Raw genomic sequence first — 11103 nt, 5'->3', positions numbered from 1 at the left:
TAGGGAATTCATGGAGATCAAGGGGTACGTTTCATGTAGCTAACGAGTGCGTCTGGGACGCCTTAAACCTAGAGCAAACCAGCTAAGGAAATAAATTAATCCCTACAGAAAATTCTTGTCCTCCAGGTTGGGGCTGGGCTAACAAACCGATCCTATAAAAATCAGCTGTAGACTTCAAAGAGAAACCGTACTGATCAAACGACGATGACTACACGAGAAAAAGGAACATCATTTAGGTAAAGCGGCATGGAACATGCAATCTCTACACAGATCAGAAGTATAAAGATTGGACATTTTTTGACACAGGGAATGATATACTAAAGAAAATAATAAGGCAGCCGCCACTAAGCAGGTCAAAAGGAAGACCAAAATTTAGATAAGGAGGTACATAAATAAATATATGTAAACTATTCAAATTCAGGCTTTCAAAATATATTCAACCTTCATATTTTCAACCTTGCTTTTTAATCCAGATTTATAAAAATTTGATTTTTCTATTCTGTCCAACGAGTAACTTTTTTATCCAGTTAATTTTTCATAGGAAGTCTGATTTCCATATATAGGAAGCCATAATAATTTTTGTTTTTCTTTTCGCAATAGTCGAGCCCTATCTGTTAAAAGTTGTTTTTTTAAATTCTTTGGTGTTTCTAATAATAAAGTTAACTTTCCATGCCTCTTTTTATAATTTTTTTTAAATTGTGTACTTAAGTTCTAATTAAAACAAGTTACTTTTTCTCCTGGCTTCACGTTTCGTTATATTTTACAGCAGCGATAGAATAGAAATATTTTATTATATTGTTTTCTTGTTAACATACTGTGACTTTTTAATGTTTGTAGAAATTTAGAAAAAAACTCTTAATATGTTTTTTACTGTATTTTTATTGTCATTTTTAAATGTATGTTCTAACACTTAAACCTATGCATTTGACATTGTTTGACATCTTTATATGACTTTACAATCATTAGAACTGAAGAAGTGCAGAAATACTGCACGAAACGTTTTCTATTATTTTTTCTATATTTCTCTGATAAGAATAATGAGAATATGCATGCAATCGATTGTAGAAAATTAGTACATTATTGTAATGGGTCAGTTGTTTTGGAGGCCAATTAATTAGTTCACAATTAATTAATTTTGGGCATGACGCTAGTCAATACATCAATGCAAATTACTTATTTTTTAGATAAAAAATAATACTATTGATAGAAAATCGTTTGTAGATTATCTTCATCATCTTTCTAGCTTTACAACCTTGCGTGGATCCTAGCACCCTCAAAAATTTCTCTCTAGTCGTTCCTATCCATCGCTTTCCTCCGCCAAGCAAGTATATTTTTCATGTCTTCTTCGATGTTATCAAGGGGTTCTTTTTCTGTGTCTTCCTCTTTTTCTCTAATCAATGGGTCTATCAAGGAGCGGTTTTCTAGCTGGATAATTTTTTTCCATCCGCATTACACGCCCTATCCATTTCAGACGTCATATCTTAACATATATTACGATATCTGGTTCCTGGAATATTCTATAAAGTTCGAAGTTGTATCGTCTTCTCCATACTCCACTGTCATTCTGCGCTCCATAGATTCGAGTTTATTAATTCTTAATTTGCGATAATAATTTGGAAAAACAATTCAATTATTCTGAGCATGGCGCCATCTGACAGCAGAGTTCCAGATTAATTATCTCCAGAGACAACTCGTTTATTCATCGTGATATGGCATCAATCTAGAGCTCCAGCTGACAAAAATAGACTGAATAACGCAACGTAGCAATTAAAGAGAGAACTCCAAAGAATTAAAAATGAGACAATTAGTCACTATCTAAGTAAATTCTCAGCCGACAGTAAAACAGACTATTCACTCTGGAAAACCACTGCAATACTAAAAAGACAGATTCTGTAAAGCCCTCCAATAAGGAATGGAAGTTGGGCAAAAATCAATTCACAGAACGCTAATAAATTTGCTGAATATCTTGAAAGGACTTTCCAGCCAAACGAAGGCGAAAGCACACTTGATTGGGGAAACCTTATGCAGGAGGAAAACGAAATTAGACCAACTACACCAAAAGAAGCGAATGAAATAAAAGAAAACATTAACCCTAAGAAAGCTCCTGGGTATGATCGAGTAACCGAATCGGTTTTAAAACAACTTTCTAGAAAAGACTTAAGTCTTAAAAAACTTACCTTAAAAACTTACCTATCTTATTACTGTCTCATTCAGAGTTATGTATGTACCGACGACGTATAAGGTAGCATAGGTGATAGTGATCGCTAAACGTGGAAAACCACCAACAGAAGTTTCATCCTACAGACCAATCTCCTTACTTTCAGTAATTTCGAAACTGTTCGAAATTATTACTCGAAAGGTTGAAACCAATTACAGAAGACAAAAACTTAATTCCATCCAACCAGTTTGGCTTCAGAGAAAGGCACTTGACCATAGATCAAGTCTACAGAATAACGGACATAATTGAAAAAAACGTTACAAGAATGAAAAGTCTGATCCACTGTCTTCCATGATGTGGCGCAGGGTTTTGATAAGGTTTGGCACAAGGGGCTTATATGCAAATTAAGTAAGCTTTTGCCCAAACAATATACACAGTCCATAAACCAAATTAATCATGTGCTTGTCGAAAAAGATATGCAAAAATGTATAAAGAACATAAGAACATACAGAGGTCCAGATGCAGATTCAGATCACTTTATAGTTGGAATACAAATGAAACAACTTATTCCAATGCTTAGAAACCAGCGGAAGAAAAAGTATAAAGCAACTAAACCTGTGAGACTACTGACAGAAGAGGAACAAAATAAATATGAAAAAATAGTCAGCAGAGGATTAGATAATATTGCAGAAAGTGGGGATATTGAACAAACATGGATGCAAATAAAAGTATGTATGACCAAAGCAGCTCAGGCCAGTAATACAAATATAAAACACGAATACAAAGAATGGTTCGACGATGAATGTAAAATGGAACTAGATGAATGAAATAAATTAATAAAGGGTACCAAGGAAAACCTATACACTACAAAAACAAAAGTAGAAGAAATTTAGTAAGTGACGAAGAAATATTGAGCAGATGGAAAGAATACTTTGAAGAACTTTTAAATGAAATTCCCACAACAGAATATGAAGAGGAAGAAGAAGTGAAGGAAAATGTCGATCAAGAACGAATAGAGGAAAGGCCGCCTAACGAAAAAGAAATAAAAGAAATAATAGAGAAACTAAAGAATAATAAGAGCCCAGGAAGAGATGAAGTAACAGCTGAAATGTTTAAATATGGAGAACCAGTACTAATTAAGCATTTGGAAAAGTTGCTAAAAGACATATGGGAACAAGAAAAATTACCGAAGGAATGGACCGAAGCGACACTGTGCCCTTTTCACAAAAAAGGCGACAAAAGAATTAGTAAAAAACTGATAAGAATGGTAAAAGTGACACTCCGAAAAACAGAGAATAGGGTTAAAATAAATGGCGAAGAAACAGATAAGTTTGAGGTCAGTGAGGGGGTGCGACAAGGAGACCCACTGTCATCGCTGTTGTTCAGTATCGTCCTCGAAGTTACCATCAGAGAAGCTGGAATCAACAGGTCAGGACTTATATATCAAAGAAAACACCAATGCTTAGCATTCGCTGACGACATTGTACTGATAGCCAGAGTAAGCAAGAATTAAAAGAAATAATAAAAAGATTAGAAATGAAAGCGAGAAAGAAAGGGATGTACATAAATGAAGAAAAGACCAAATATATGGAATGGACAGAAAGAGATTACCTACAAGAACAATATCTGACAGTAATAACAGATGAAAAAACATATAAATTCGAAGAAGTAGAAATATTCCAGTACTTAGGAGTGACATTCACGAGAAGACCAAATATAAAGTAAGAAATCCAAGCGAGAATTATGGCCGGTAACCGTTGTATTTTTGCACTAAACAATTTATTAAAAAGCAAAAACATATCTAGAAGGGCTAAGATAAGAATATATAAGACAGTAATAAGACCGATTGTATTATATGCCAGTGAAACATGGACAATGAACAAATCCGAGCAAGTCTTGCTGCAAGTCTGGGAAAGAAAAGTCCTCAGGAAAATATTTGGAGGTAAATTATAGAATGGTATATGGATAAAAAGACCAAATATGGAATTAGAGGAGATGTATGGAGAACCGAATATCGTAGGGATCATAAAGGCACAAAGACTGAGATGGTTGGGACACATCCAAAGGATGGAAAACACTAGACTACCAAAAAGAATGCTAATGGGAGGAATAGGAGGGAAAAGGAAGAAAGGCAGACCGAAAACCAGGTGGAAGAAGGATGTTGAAAAAGACATAGAAAAACTTAAAATACCAAACTGGAAAAATAAAGCAACAAACAGAAAAGAATGGAAAAGAATAGTAACCCAAGCCATGGGCCTTCTAGGCCTGGAGAGCATTAATATATATATATATATATATATATATATATATATATATATATATATATATATATATATATATATATATATATATATATATATAATATACACAGTTATTGGAATCATACATATCAAATCGAATTTTTAGAGTCAAACATGGAGAAGCTTACTCCGAATTAAATGATATTAATGCAGGAGTACCACTAGGCAGTGTGTTGATCTCAGTCCTATATCTGCTTTATACCAGTGATATTCCCGAATCAACTCTTGACAGTCTAGCTACCTTTGCAGACGATACTGCTCTCTTGACCCTAGGCAAAGATCACGACGAAGCAGCTAGAAATCTCTACAAACTTCCATTAATCAAATTAATGAATGGACTAAATTGTGGTGAATTAAGTTGAATGAAACTAAGTCCATCCATATCAACTTTACAAATAAAAATAAAAGACAGACTCCGGTTAGCATAAATAATACCAAATATTTGGGCATCAATCTAAACGCGAGGCTACGCTGGAAACCACATGTAAAGAAGAAATGAGAAGAGCTCGGCATAAGGTACAAGAAAGTATATTGGTTATTCAGAAAACATTCCATTATGTCAATCTGCAATAGAATTTCAATACGGCATCCAGCTGTGAGATTGTGCTAGCAAAAGCAATATAGACATAATCCAGAGTTTTCAGAATAAAGTACTGAGGAACATCGTTAATGCCCCTTGGTATCTCAAAAACAGTGACCTCCATGGGAACTTAGAGATAGACACTATTAATAAAACCGCCGAGAGATTTGCCCGAAGTCACGAAAAACAACTTCTTAACCACAGTAACCCCGAGACCATCCAGCTCCTTGACAATGTGAATTTGGTCAGAAGACTCAAGAGGAAGAAACCTTTCAAGATGGTGAAGTGATAGTATAAAGCAAAGTACAGTGCAGTATAGTCAAAATGTGTTTAATTAAGTTATTAGATTCTAAGGAACGCTAGGGGTAGGTCTTTAGTTTTAAGGCTTTTTGTTAGTAATTTAACTTAGATAAAAACTGCTTATTGATCTTTACAGATCAGATTGCAGTTATAATAAAAAATATCACCTTGGGATATTTTGTTAAAAAAAAGTTCCATGATTTTGTAGTTGTTTTGTTTCTTGACTTCCCTATTTAGTTTATTCGCAATCCTTTTTTCTTCTTGGTGTCATGTTCTAATAGCTCTTCTTCTTTACCTGTTTGTCTCTTAGATCAGCTCTTTCAGTTCATTGCAGATTTTCCTAAATCTTCCTTTTTTTCGTTGATTTTACTTCTGTAGTGTTTGAATTTACAGCATTTTATATATTTTTTTTTCTAGTTTTAGTACACTTTCCTCTAGTTTTGTGTTTATCGTTGGTATTGCTTAGATGTTATCAGTCATAATTTTTTTGTAGTTTAGCCAACCTGTCCTTTTCTTTTTGTAGGTGCGCAAATGTTTTGTTTCTACAGCTCCCAGGGTCAGTATCATTGGGTTGTGTTGTCCTTCGCCCTCATTTACTGTTTGTAATTGGTGTTGGTTTGTAGAATTGAGGTATCTAGATATGCAGGAAGTCAGTCTTCTCCTTGAAAGTATATAGGTTCTGTAGATCCTACAACTATGGTGTCATGTACCTACTTATTTGAGATAGCCACATAATAATCTTCCGTTTTGATTCGTTGTTCTATCAAACAAATTACGCGATCTTGCGTTTAGATCTCCTATAATGATTTTGGGTTTTTCTATCTAGTATGGCACTTATCTCTTCATTAAATATTGGATTTTGCGGTCTAACTATACTGATGCAATTTAAAGCATATCGTTTCCCGTTTTTATTCTTACTATAGTTGCTTCCATAGTGAGCAACCCACCTGGTGTAGTAATTAATTGATGTTTAATTCTTTCTTCACAGGATCGTTGTGTCTCCTGAATTGGCTCTGTAGTAATTTCTGTAGAATCATCAGTTAATTCAATTTTTCTGAGCGTAGCGCCAGATAAATAATCATTTTTAGATTATTATAATATATATATATATATATATATATATATATATATATATATATATATATATTTATACAGGGTGAGTCATAACTGTTGGGACATAGACTAAGGACAGGTTATTTGGACCACAATATGGCTATTGGGCCAAATATGCCTTAATAAAATGTTGCTGAGAAAAAAGATACAGGGTGTTAATTTTTGTTTTTCGTTTTTTGCTAATAGTTTCCCTGTATATTTATAAATTGCTATCAAAATTGGCACAGAGGCATAATCTTAGACAAGAAATAGTATTTTATTTACAATTTTACGTTTTGTCATAGAGGGCGCCACGTGGATCATTCCTAATGATCAAATTGAGTCTAAACTTTTTCTGATGAAACTTTTTAGTAATTTTTATTAGAAAATATGACGTAAACATCATTTTTACGTAAAATTGGTACTCTTGTTTAAACATGATAATTTCAACCGTTTTCGATAAAAACGCAGTAGAACTGCTTAGAGTCTTAAAAAAGGATTTCAAATATTTCATTTATGAAAAGTATGCTTTAGACTGTCAGATAATTGTTGTTGGTAAATGTCATTTGTTCAGTGTAAATTATTTTTGATGTGACAGTGTAGTGTAATGTTGCATTTTTTTAAAGTAATCATTACTTTTTTTGATTGAAATGCCTCGTCACAATCATTTTACTAATGAATAGTAAAGAACACATTACACAAGAAAATTTTTGCGGTCGCTCGGCAGCCAGAAGGTATGGAATGTTATACGCAAACAGAAGGCAACCAAATCACAAAACTTTTGCTGATGTTTATTCAGAATACATACATTGGCAAAACTGTAACCGTCGTGGAAGATCTGTTGGAAGTAAATTTTGAACAGGAGTGAAGTGATAAGGATGGAGGTTCTCTTTTTTTAGAAAGTTACCCTACGTATACAACAGCATATCCAATTACAGCTTATTCTCGAAGCTTAGAGACCATACACCGCTTCTAATAAATCAGAGTCATCTCATTTACCAACTTTCTTGTATCGAATGTGATGGGCAGTATATATGGCAAACATAGCAATGGTTAAAACAAAGAATAACGCAACACAAAAGTGATTGCAAAACAGAGAAAAATTCTTGTGCAGTAGCACACCATTCCAACACAACTGGCCACACATTTAATTTGTGAGATGTCAAAATCTTGGAGATAGAAAACAAATATAAAAAAATTATTTCTCGAAATTAACCACATAAACAAAAATAAAATAAAAATTAATTATAACACAGACACTTGCAATTTAAGTGACATGTACTGCAATATTTTAAAATTCTAAGAAAATTCATAGCTAATATCTGGTTAGATAATTATGGTTCGACAACAAAACTCATTAGTCCTAACGACACATGTGTAAAAAAGATCGAAATAATTGTCGCCTTGTTCGTTGAAGAATATGTGTCAGTAATTTTTATTAGAATCAATTGTGGTTATATAAATACAATATTTAACTTAAACATGCCACAATAAAAAGTGGAAAGAATAAAATTGTGAAATGTGCATATTTCAGAATTCGCATAAACTCAATCCAAACCAATGCTCAAAAGTGGTAGGTACCTACTTTATATATTAAATAAAGTAAATTTAACATATATTGGTAGAAGTACATATTTTTAATGAGATAACGAAAACATCCAATTTAACAGCAATAGACAAGACTGTTTAAACTTACCTTTAACAAAATCTACGTAGAACTATATCTCTTATTCTGCTGTTCTATATCAGCATCCATTACACGTAAACTGGCGCTTTCTCTGCATCCTTTCAACGCTAGTTCGCGTGAATCACTCCGGACATCTTCTGATCCCGGCGGCGACCAACTCATTCTGACATTATATACACGCCATCACAGAACAGTTTCTATTAGTTAGCCATTAAGTTGTATAAAGAAAGAATTTTGATGATTCCTAATAAATACTTGTGCTGCTGTTACTATGTAATTTTCTTGCATGTTAGCGATTACATTTTTGGCCTCCTCTTCGTTGAGCTTTTTGTTTATCCTACATTTTCATTTCCACTTTCCTCTTCATACCAAAATTCCTCTTTTAGACAACTTTTTGGAATTACCTGGATCAGCCTCGAACAACTTACCCAAGAGTCTCGAAAGACTTACAGATTAGTCACCCGTATTGACCCAGAAACTGTCGATGATCCCATCTCACAATTGTTAAAATCGTACTCAACTCTTATACTGTGGAGTCCCTACCTTTGATAAATATTTCAATAGTTAATCCTAAATTATTATTTCAGTAATTTTGTATTTTATTTTATATTATTTAAACTTTTATGTATGTCATTATCTCCACCACAAACATACTCCTACCTTTACCGATAATAACGCCCCGATATTACCGACACAGTGCTATAACAAAGAAAATATTTGTTAGTACATACAGATGTTTTGGATTAGTTAAATTTAAAAAAGTTGAAGATGTGCATCCGTCATACATACAAGAAAAATTAAAAATTGGTCAAAGAAAGAAAGGGGAATATGATTTTAAAAGATGTAAGAGTTTCCAGAAGAACTATTTGTTGAAGTGATCTTTACTTATAAACATCCAAGATCATAGGGTCAGCAAATGGTAAAACAAATTGCTTATTTACTATCTAATTTTCAAAACCAAAGTGAGACATCTGCTTTATATCTCATCTCTGGATGAAAAAACCTCTGCATGGTGAGTATCCCAATAAAGTAAATCATGACTATGTTAGAAACAACAACAATACACCATGGTTTAGAAAAGAAATAAAAGAGAAATGTAAAGAGAAACGAGAGGCCTACACGAAATACAAAACATCAAATACTCCAGAATCTCGAGACATCTATAGAAGAATACGAAATGAAACAAAGCAATTGGTAAGAAGAATAAAAAATGAACACTGGGAACAGTTTACAAAAAGGATGGAAAGCGACTTCTACGGTACACAAAAACAAATATTGAGATTCATAAGAAACCAACGGAAAGAAATGACAGAATTGAAGGAATATAATAACATACCAGTAAACGAATGGGAAAGATACCTGACGGAACTGTTTAAAGTAAAGAAAAATAATAATCAACACAATAACGTACCTGAATTAAGACACGAAATAGAAATAAGTTTTCAGGAAGTAGAAATAGCCATAAATTCACTCAAAAATAGAAAGTCGCCAGGACCAGACGGAATAACCAACAAGCTTCTAAAACACGGAGGAGAAAATATAACCCTAGAGATAACAAAAACTAATATTGCACTGCAAGATACCAGACGCATGGAGAAACAGCATAATGATACCAATGTTCAAGAAAGGAGATAAAGAAGACCCCAACAATTATAGAGGTATAAATCTACTGAACACCGCACTTAAGCTTACCACAAAAGTCCTAACCAACAAAATCAATAAACTAACAACTTTATCAGATGAACAACAAGGATTCAGATCAGGAAGATCCTGCGTAGACGCCGTATTTGTACTAAGAAAAATCACAAAAAATTCCATTGAGTACAATAAACCAGCATTACTATTTATTATAGACCTGACAAAGGCTTTCGATCGCATGCAAGTCGAAGACGTCTTCCACCTACTGTATAAAAGAAATATACCAATCTATATTATACAAACCATCGAAAACATCTACTTCCATAATCGAATACAGGCAAACATAAATGGAAAACTAACACAGTGTATACCAGTACAAAGCGGAGTCAGACAGGGTGACTCGTTAAGCCCACTTCTCTTTAATATAATAATGGACGAAATAATACAAGCAGTACGTAAAGGTCATGGCTACAGAATAGGGAACAAAGAAATCCAAATATTATGTTATGCAGACGACGCCGCATTAATCGCCGAGACAGAAGACGAGCTCCAAAGATTAACACACATCTTCAATACAACAGACAAGAAATACAATATAATAATATTAGCAGAAAAAACCAAATGTATGACAACATCTAAATACCCACTACGATGTAAAATCAAAATTGATGGGAAAATAATAAAGCATGAAGCAAGGTTTAGATATCTGGGAATAGATATAGCTAGTTACGGAGATGTTGAAGAAGAAGTACGACAACAAAGCTTAAAAGCAAGTAAAGCGGCGGGATCTCTTCATGACACAATCTGGAAGAACAAACACCTAAGACAAGACACAAAAACAAGAATCTATAAAGCAGCAATTAGACCTGTGGGGGCCTTGTAACTGGATCCCTACATTCGAGTGTTGGAAATCTTTTGATTCCAAGCCTTACTTCAAAGGACTTGTGAGTGGATGTATCTCCATAGGTTTGGTTCTTCAGTGACCGTTGAAGGATAAGGATTGTTAATGTGAGCAAATTTAACTCCAGAGAAATAAAATCACCTTTAGTTTATCGACTTATAATTAACTATTTTTAGAGTAGAGAGGTTCAAAACGACCGTAGCTGACAGTACAATATCAAATAATTCTTTCTTTATCACACGTAAAAGAGAAAACCGTATTTATGAGAAAAATGCCCGATTTCGGCGTAGAGAAATATTTTATATATGAATTGAGAGTGTTTAAAATGCACATGCCTCAACGGCGGTGTGTGAGAGCGAACTAATAAAATAATACTTGGTGCGTAAAAGTGTAGATTATCCCTCTTGTATTTAGGTGTGAAAACTATTTAAGAGGCTGTGGTGCCAA

The sequence above is a fragment of the Diabrotica undecimpunctata genome, chromosome 10 (assembly GCF_040954645.1).
Source record: "Diabrotica undecimpunctata isolate CICGRU chromosome 10, icDiaUnde3, whole genome shotgun sequence".
NCBI classification, from domain to species: domain Eukaryota; kingdom Metazoa; phylum Arthropoda; class Insecta; order Coleoptera; family Chrysomelidae; genus Diabrotica; species Diabrotica undecimpunctata.
Note: the sequence above shows the minus strand (reverse complement) of the source record.